Source organism: Liolophura sinensis, chromosome 11 (genome assembly GCF_032854445.1).
Source record: "Liolophura sinensis isolate JHLJ2023 chromosome 11, CUHK_Ljap_v2, whole genome shotgun sequence".
Taxonomy (NCBI): domain Eukaryota; kingdom Metazoa; phylum Mollusca; class Polyplacophora; order Chitonida; family Chitonidae; genus Liolophura; species Liolophura sinensis.
In genome coordinates this window covers 24874439-24884886 of record NC_088305.1, presented here as the reverse complement: position 1 = coordinate 24884886, position 10448 = coordinate 24874439, and positions in this window count along the sequence as shown.

The following is a 10448-nucleotide window of genomic DNA, read 5'->3' as shown; positions in this document are numbered from 1 at the left end:
ACCTAGACCTACATTTGTACATAGACCGAAACGGTTCTCTCCCCCGCAATCAAAACGGATAGCTTCAATTTTGACATTGCAAATCATCCTTACTTGGACACTAATATACCGAAGGGCCCTGTACATGGCATGCACATATCTGGCCTTGTAGCATTCATTAGATCGTGTGTTATGTGACGATTTCTATCAAAGTCAGAAATTATACTGCAAAATCTAGTGTGTCAAAGTTATTCCATCAAACGCCTTCACTCTAAGTTTTTTTTAAGTCTTACAATGATTATAATTCTCTTCAAAGTAAATATATGGACAGAGCGCACAGAATATCTAGCGATCCATTTCATGCATGTGTCAGTTCCGCTTAATTCGGGGTTAGGAATGCGTTTTCATGGTGCTGAATTAGATCACATTAGGCTACAATCAAAGCGCAACTCGCTGTGAGTTCAAGTCCATATCACGCTGGCTTCCTCTCCGGCCGTAAGTGGAAAGGTCTTCCAGCAACCTGCAGATGGTCGTGGGTTTCCCCGGGGCTGTGCCCGGTTTCCACCCACCATAAAGCTGGCCACTGTCGTATAAGTGAAATATTCTTGAGTACGGCGGAAAACACCAATCAAAAAAAAAAAAAAAAAAAAAAAATCAAAGGGCAACTGAGATGCATATTTTATTATCGACATCATGTATACTAGCATAGTACAGGGTTTGAATACTACTTTCACTTATTCGCTTAAAACATACGTTTCCAACAGCATTTAAGATTGTTAAGATTGTCTCTTTTCATAATTCCATCCTAATTTCGTACTTCATTTTCTAAGTTTTCTTGGTGGTTTGCGTTGGACGTCATTTTGAGAACTGACGTTGTGAATATTATCCTGGAAGCGCCCATGTGGGTTGTCGGGTTGGTATAGGAAAGACTGTTTCGACGCATAGATTTGATCTGGTTTATTTCACTCATGCTTGAATAAACGTGGCCGCCTGCATATATACATATGTAGAAATACGTAAGATACTTCAAGACTGACAGACTGATTGTCTGACTGACTGACTGACTGACTATCAGACTGACAAGCAAATATACGCCAGCAAAAACAGACGGAGATTCATCTGTGAATAAGCAGCAGCTTTCTAGTCTTATATATCAAATGACAAATGTCGACATTCTTGTAGAAACAAGGTATTTTGGTATAAAACACATCAGATTGGCAACTGTGGAACTCAGCTCTATTTACTTGTCTATACTAAGAGTTGAGCCACAAATATACGTTCTCTCTGCATGGAACTATGGGAACAAGATCTTTCAACAACCCGCTGAGCCTAATCCCTGCTGGCAAGGTTGACTTGTCTAGACTTGTGCAATAAACTTAACAACTGAAAATGAAGCGCTATATTGTTTACATGTAGTTTTAAAATCCTGAAATCTGAAAAAATAATGACTTATGTGCGCCATGTATATAGGGACACCTCGAGGACGTGAGGCGGCCATTTGCGTTCCCCAAAGCCACATATGGTGGCCACAGTTGAATCAGGTGGTCAAATATGTTGACTAATTTTTCTGTTAATATAATTCGCTTCCTTATTCTAAATGTATAGCACATGACAAGAACAGCAAACTATTAGGCTACCAAAGCCTGCCGTGTAATAGTGTACATGGCTTGAACAGAGAAGTTGTTTTCACATTCAGCGTACCCTTATATAGAGCCTCGAATAATGAGGTCACGGCAAGGCTCACGCAGAGCGCCCCTTGCTGAGCAAAGGGCATCTTTGCAGAATACCACTTTTCACAGCGCACCTACTAGTAAGAAGAGACGTGTAACGTCTTTCATCTTGCTCAACTAGACTGGACCTACGTACGAAACTTGTATCTTGTATGAGAATTCACACTGTTTATCATTTGTTGTTGTCATTTATTGAATGCAGCGTGTCGAACGAACTTTTTCATACCAAAATTGTCCCTTTGTCAAACGGTTGTATTTTTCAAGGACAAGTGCACTGGATACCGCCATTTCTGGACTTTTGTATTCTTCTCAAATGGTTCCTTTGCTCCTCAGGGCGTAGTGTTCTCGTCGCTGTGAGATGAAGGTTCTTGTTCGGTAAGACAGTATTTGCTGAATTGATAGAGTTCCGTACTGAGATCGGCTTTAGCTCTCCACCACTTATTATGTTGTTAGGATAGTTGTTTGCCAGGATAGTTATTGTTGAGGTAGGTTTGGTTAGGAGCTGGAAACTAGACAACGCAGGTTCTCCAATCAGTACTTGTATAATTTATTGGCAAGAAGGCAGAATCCTTACAATACACAATTATCAAGCTATAAATAAGAGGATACGGATGTGTATATATAATGAACAGAATCCTGTCATACAAAGGCGTATACATGAGTAAGATCATATTTAAACTTTAGCAATTCCACATATATAGTTAAGTTTCGTGTATTACATCCACAACGATTTACATGGTATAGCCGTCTTTACAATTTGCCCTTAAGAAAATACGACCTGCTGTGGGCTCACAACATGAGGTAAAATGACTTCCTTCCCTCAGGCAAGGCTTTTTATACTCACTATAGTTGTTGGTCTTAGCAACGAGTGAATCACACCGACTGGAGAACCTAGGTTGCACAGATTCTGATTTGAACACGCGCTGATACATTCTACCCCTCAGGCGCACACCGTTTACCCATTGGGGCGAGCTACGCCTGACAGTTAATCCGCTGTTATGAATTAAAATATAAAGATTTTACCATTTGTTTAATACAATTAAGATCATACCACATATTCCACTTTACAATACTTTTCTTCTGTTAACAGCAACAACCTTTCGAAAGACTTGTATCGATATAATGGCTCGGTCGGGGAAGCGTACTTGCCCTCGGTAAGGCGTCTCAGTGAAGCAGCACTAGATAAAAGAGCGGTGAAATCCGTCCTGCAACAAGGAGCCACATTACATGCACTCTAAAGATTCCTTCGTTGTCATATGACTGAAAAATTCTTCAGTACAATGTTAAACCCCGAGCACTCACTCACTCACTCGGCCACTCGGCCACGGAGACTCCAGCTAACAAAACAAATGGAAAGTTGGCTATGAGGCATGTTGTTTACGGATAAATATCAGAAAGACGCTTTTTTTCTGTAATGTACAAATAACATGTATGTATATAGTATTTCCATTGAGACAATAACCTGGCTATGCCATCAAACTTTATTGTTAAACGGGTTTATTTATCAACAAACTTAGTTTGAAATTCAGTTTGTCCAGTATTATTTGCGCTCAGATTAAATCATGTGACGTGTACTCTTGGTAAGTAGCTTTTAATGAAGCTAATAAATTATTTATTTATTTTCTTTGGTGGGATTGGGGTAGGTGGGTAGAGAGAAGGTGGTGGAGTGCGTGGCTCTTAAAACTGGTCATGCTCCAGGTCATGCCGCAAGCCAAATGAATCTTTGGATCAGACAAAGACCAATGCCTGGCTAGGCTCCCATGGTATACACTTTTGAGTAGTGAAATTCGAAGTAATAACTATTTCCACAAAACAGAAACGATTATTAAAATTACCTGAAAACGTAACAAAGCACAGGGACTTCTCTCAGCACAGTCAATTTTTTTCCTATGTGTTTTGCGCATTCGAAGATTTCAGAGTAAGGCAAAGTGTCACGTGGATTTCTACCTTTTTTCGATGACTTCTGAACGTTTCAGTAATATGTACATGAGTAAATTCGTGTCCATTATTTGCTTAGCGCGAATATGTTTTATCATAGCAGCAATTCATGCAAAGTTCGGTTTACAGCTTCTATTTATACGACTCAGATTTGCACATGTAATATCTTAATATGGATACAACATAAAACTTTGTGTTTATGTGTTTTAACTGTTTTCGCATATTTGTCTGAAAGAGTTACATGTTTATTCCTTAATACCACAGCAAATGTATTTTTTACCACTTATAATATATTCATTCCCCAAAAGTTTCAGCGGGGTCTGGTCAAAGAGTTTAACAATGGCACTTGCTCCTGCCTTGCTTGGCGCTCAGCAATGAAAGGTTAGAGCAAGGAAACATGACTGGATGGCTCGGTGTCAGTATAATGTGACATTTGTGGGGTGTCCTGTCTGGTGTCCTTGCCATGATAAATTAGTAGCGGCAGCACTTTGGCGGCATGGTCTCGCCCTGCAACAAGAAGACACCATCAATGTACACATACCTAATAACTAAATTGTTATGTACGGCGTTAAACCTGCAGCATACATGCATACATGGTTTCAGTCTAATAACACACCAACACATCCATTCCTTCCAAACGACTATAGTTGCTCATAATTAGTACCACAACAGTACACTCAAAAGTATAATCTGTTGTCTGAGTAATGCTAGAATGCATTCTGCTATTGTAACACACTATCGTGTTAAATATAACAGCAATATTCTATTAATCCAACAGACAGAAAGATTCTATTAAACTAATAGGATATTATATTGAATAGAACACAGTATCATGCTATAATAACGGAATAAAATCTAGCATCACTCAGACAAAAGACTTTGTTAAAATGAGCAGATTAATTTTTTGAGTGTAGTTTCCGTATGCCCATTTGTTAATGCGTTCAACACATGTCACTTTTAATGGACTAGAGCGACACATATTTACCTGGATGCATGCGCACCATTACCTCCCACGTGATCGGAGGAAATAGGCAATAAAACACTAGTGTTTAATATTTCCCTCATTTTCCAAGTGAGCCGTGGACCAACATGGAGACGTTGCGACATATGGGAGTATTTCTCATTCTTATGGCAACAGGTAGGCTGTTTAAAGTCACAATTTACTTTATAAAATTTCTCAAAACAACAGAGAAATATTCTTATATATTTTCTTTTGTAGAAATTTCTCAACTCTTTTCATTGTTCCTGTAATGGCTCTGCAAATGCTATATTTATTAATTTATTTATTTGTTTGGTGATTTACGCCGTAATCAAGAATATTTCACGTATACGAAGCGGTCAGCACTATGGTCTTGGGAAAAAGGGCACAGCCCTGGGGAAACCCACAACCGTTCCCAGGTTACTGGAAGACCTCCTCATGTCCGGCTGGAGAGGAAGCCAGCATGAGCTGGACTTGAACCCACAGCGACCGCGTTAGTTAGAGCCTCTTGGCTTATTACGCTGACCTAGCGCGCTATCCACATATTGTTTGGTCGCTGAACCAGCCTGTTACAAACAAACCCGGAAGACAAACATCAAAACTTCGGCTCAGCGTTTTTCTACTCGGCTATGAGAGTATAATTATATATATGAATGTTTAGCTGGCACAAGCAACTCTTCGTTTGCAATGACGCATATGCACATGGTCTGTGAATCGAACACTGTTTATAGAAGGCTCTATTTATTTGACTATCTTTTACCGTTACATACCTGATTATACAATGTGGATTATTTTTGTGCATCAAAGAAGCCGGAGTGACAATGGTAAACCACCGATTTACGAAGTTACTGACAAACATTACCATGTGCTTCGTAAAGATATGCGCACTGTATATCGGTGAAGAACGTGCTTGTGGCCTTAAACGAACGTTATGCTGCGTAAACAGACACTTACGTGTCACTGACAGCTCATCAAACCCCGGTGTGGTCACACCAAAGACTTTAAGAATGGTACTCGTTACTGCCTCACTTTGTGCCCAGCATTGACCGGTTAGCTAAGTGAACCAGTGTCAGTGTAATGTGGCGGTGTGTTTTGTCTGGTGTCTACGGAATGATATCTCAGTGGAGGCAGCTCTTTGGCGTTATTTCCACACGAAGACACACACTAAATGATTCCGCGTCGTCATGTGACGTCAATGTGAAATTGTACGGCGTTAAACCCTAGGCATTGCTTTACGGCAGAAAAAGTACTGTATATACAAAAATACAATGATTAACCCAGTAGATCTACAAAAACATTGTACAAACGCAAGTACCTGCAGTAGGTTTAAGGAAGTGATTTACCATCGATTTGCGGACACATTTCTCCTGTAACTTTACACCATGATGGTTTATTTTTAACTGGCATTTTATAGCACTTTGATGGCGAAGGAGACTTTGTTGTACTTAGACAACACCTTGTCTATTTAATTGCATGCGTCTGGCTGATACAGGTTATTTACATTCAAAAGAGAGATGCTTATCTATAGGGAAATACACTATAACATAATCTGCCAGGAAATTTTCAGTAAAATACAAAATTGTAATGACAGTGTATTTACAGTAAGTTTACTAGTTTCGTCAAACAGTTGAAAAGACTATAACAACGGTCTGGGAAAATGACATGTACACCATACTGTTCGTTTTAACTCAAGTGTCTACCAGGATTATGAAAATTGTTTGTCGGAGCTAATCGAAGATTGTCCAGAAGACGAATCCTTCCTAAGCGTGCAAGGTTACGATCAAGAGAGCACGCGGATCGCCTTTATAGGCTTCTGTGACCATAGAGAAGGTAAGGATTTACATGTTCAGTGAGTTAGTGGTTGAGAGGTTTTCACAGTGTGGAAAAGTGTGGTGTAGAAACTGTAAAAGATTTAGCTTCAGTCCTAGAATGGCAGGGTAACGGCTGTAAAACATGCAGAGAAAACTGACTTAAACAGATATTTAGGCGGTTCCTGTAGCGACCGAGAGACGAAACAGAGAACCTACATGTAGTCGACATACAGTTGCCGTTGTCACTGAATTAGTGGGAGGTAACTGAGTATTGAAACCATTTCACGAATTGAAACTTCTGAAGATTTGAGTCTGTCCTCCTCCATGATTCTTGATAATCCTGAAAATGTTAGTCTATTGTTCTCCATGATTCTGAACGTTCTGAGGACTTGAGTTTATTGTCCTCCATGATTCTGAACGTTCTGAAGACTTGAGTCTTTTGTTGTCCATGATTTCTGAACGTTTTGAGGACTTGAGTCTATTGTCCTCCGTGATTTCTGAACGTTCTGAAGACTTGAGTCTATTGTCCGCCATGATTTTTGAACGTTCTGAAGAGGTCTATTGTCCTCCATGATTTCTGAACGTTCTGAAGACTTGAGTTTATTGTCCTCCATGATTTCTTAACGTTCTGAAGACTTGAGTCTATTGTCCTCCGTGATTTCTGAGCCTTCTGAAGACTTGAGTCTTTTGTCCTCCATGACTTCTGAACGTTCTGAAAAAGTCTATTGTCCTCCATGATTTCTGAACGTTCTGAAGACTTGAGTCTTTTGTTGTCCATGATTTCTGAACGTTTTGAGGACTTGAGTTTATTGTCCTCCATGATTTCTTAACGTTCTGAAGACTTGAGTCTATTGTCCTCCGTGATTTCTGAACGTTCTGAAGACTTGAGTGTATTGTCCGCCATGATTTTTGAACGTTCTGAAGAGGTCTATTGTCCTTAGTGATTTCTGAACGTTCTGAAGACTTGAGTCTTTTGTTGTCCATGATTTCTGAACGTTTTGAGGACTTGAGTTTATTGTCCTCCATGATTTCTTAACGTTCTGAAGACTTGAGTCTATTGTCCTCCGTGATTTCTGAACGTTCTGAAGACTTGAGTCTATTGTCCGCCATGATTTTTGAACGTTCTGAAGAGGTCTATTGTCCTCCATGATTTCTGAACCTTCTGAAGACTTGAGTTTATTGTCCTCCATGATTTCTTAACGTTCTGAAGACTTGAGTCTATTGTCCTCCGTGATTTCTGAGCCTTCTGAAGACTTGAGTCTATTGTCCTCCATGACTTCTGAACGTTCTGAAAAAGTCTATTGTCCTCCATGATTTCTGAACGTTCTGAAGACTTGAGTCTTTTGTCCTCCATGATTTCTGAACCTTCTGAAGACTTGAGTTTATTGTCCTCCATGATTTCTTAACGTTCTGAAGACTAGGGTCTATTGTCCTCCGTGATTTCTGAACCTTCTAAAGACTTAAGTCTTTTGTCCTCCATGATTTCTGAACGTTCTGAAGACTTGAGTCTATTGCCCTCCATGATTTTTGAACGTTCTGAAGAGGTCTATTGTCCTCCATGATTTCTGAACGTTCTGAAGACTTGAGTTTATTGTCCTCCATGATTTCTTAACGTTCTAAAGACTTGAGTCTATTGTCCTCCGTGATTTCTGAACCTTCTGAAGACTTGAGTCTTTTGTCCTCCATGATTTCTGAACGTTCTGAAAAAGTCTATTGTCCTCCATGATTTCTGAACGTTCTGAAGACTTGAGTCTATTGTCCTCCATGATTTCTGAACCTTCTGAAGACTTGAGTTTATTGTCCTCCATGATTTCTTAACGTTCTGAAGACTAGGGTCTATTGTCCTTCGTGATTTCTGAACCTTCTAAAGACTTAAGTCTTTTGTCCTCCATGATTTCTAAACGTTCTGAAGACTTGAGTCTATTGCCCTCCATGATTTCTGAACGTTCTGAAGATCTGAGTCTATTTTCCTCCATGATTTCTGAACGCTCTTAAGATCTGAATCTATTATCTTCCATGATTCTATCCGCATATACACTACCATTATGGAGTGATAGTGGTGGACGTACAAAATTACAGACCTTTGAAATTGTCTCATATGTTGTCGCAAAGCACGTTGCTTTTTCTCAGTTTACATATAGTGAATTGATAACCAAATAACAAAAAAGTGGAAAAAACAATTAATTACAAAGATTGAATGGTAGTGGCCTCAGTACTTTTCGAAATCATCATTCTCACGAGCAGACTGACTCGGTTAAAATATGTCATAACTAACAATAACAGTCAAATTCTGGTATACTAGTAAATGTATCTGTATTTATATGTTTGTTCTCCAGTTTATGTGAGGGGTGCTTCTTCAAAACTGCCTTGTCTCAAAACACGTTGTCTTAACTCAGTTTTTCTAAAGTGAATTAATAACGAAATAACCAAAACGTGGAAAAAATAATTAATTACAAAGATTGAATGGTAGTGGCCTTGGTACTTTTAGAAACCATCATTCTCAAGAACAGACTGGTTTAGTTAGACAGACTGGTCATAGTTGGCCATAACTGACAAATTCCGGTATACTTGTGAATGCATCTGTATTTGTTTATTTATTCCCCAGTTTATGTTAGAGGAGCTTCGTGTTTCAACGATAGCAGTGCTGAAATCTGGGACTGCGTGATCACTCACTCTGTTGCTCGATATACCACCATGATTGAAGTGAATGCTACGAGAGACTGGGAGACATTCTAAGAGACGATTTGTCCGTAAGCACGCGTAGATACATAGCCAGCTGTCTTAATTTATTTACAGACGGTTGGCGTGTTAGTGCACAAATGCAGCACAATGATCTCCTCACCAATACGATCGTTGTGCGTTCAAACCTATGTAATGCTGGTTTCCTCTTCGGTCTTATGGGGGAAGGCTTTCCAACGACATGCAGATGGTCGTGAATTTCCCTCGCTCTCTGCCCGATTGCCTCCCACTATAATGCTGGCCGTATAGTGAAATATTCTCGTGTACGTCGCGGAACGCCAATCCAATAAATAAATAACTAAGTAAATCCAGATTACATTCAGATAAGACAGATCAATGTTCCATCCACAGGTGTTGAAAGGCAACAGTAAACCTGTTCAGTGTACATTTAAATTCCTCACAACCAAACCACCCCCTCCCCCACCCATACCACCCACCCCAAACGACACAAAGGTCAAAATGAAGTTATCTTATACCTTCTTCGGGTGACGGAGGTGGGGGTTGGGGTTGAGGAATAAGTGTTCTTGATTGTTTTCTATTTACGTCTCATGAAAGTTAGCGCTCCACAAGTTAGCTCCGCTAACTATAGACTAGAAATCTAGGGCCAGATTTAGAGAGCGTTTTCTTAAAGATGTGATATTCTCTCTGCGTCACAAACGTTTAGTTAAAAAATACTCCAGTGTCCAAAATACTCCACCAAATGCTTTCATTCTGAGTTTTATAAATTCGGTCACAAGTATAACACTCTGACAAAAATAAGGACAGACCGTTGAAGACCTCTATATCAAAGCTGTATCAAATTCCGCTTTTATAAACAGTTAATGTAACAATAAAAAGGCAGCTGAGATACTTGTTTTGTGTTCGATCTGAAAATTTCTCACGGACCTCTGGTTTGAAAGTTGATTCGAATCACATGCCTATACTGTCAACTCTCTTCCTTGCATCACTGAAAAGTATCGACTGGATCTCACTCACATATGGCCTGCTTTATTTACTATCACTGTATTAACCCATTCATATTTCCTTGGTAACTGGTGTTGTTATGGAAAGGATCTTACAATTACCGACTTAAACCCCGTATTTTGGGTCGTCGAGTGGGACACGAATGTCGGACATATGGCTTGGATTGTATATGTTGAGAAGGTTTATCAGCCAACTGCGGATGGTCGTGGGTTCCCCCCTGGCTCTGCGCGGTTTGCTGGTCGCCGTCGTATAAGTGAAATATTCTTGAGAACGGAGTAAAACACCAATCGATGAAATAAATGTATAAAT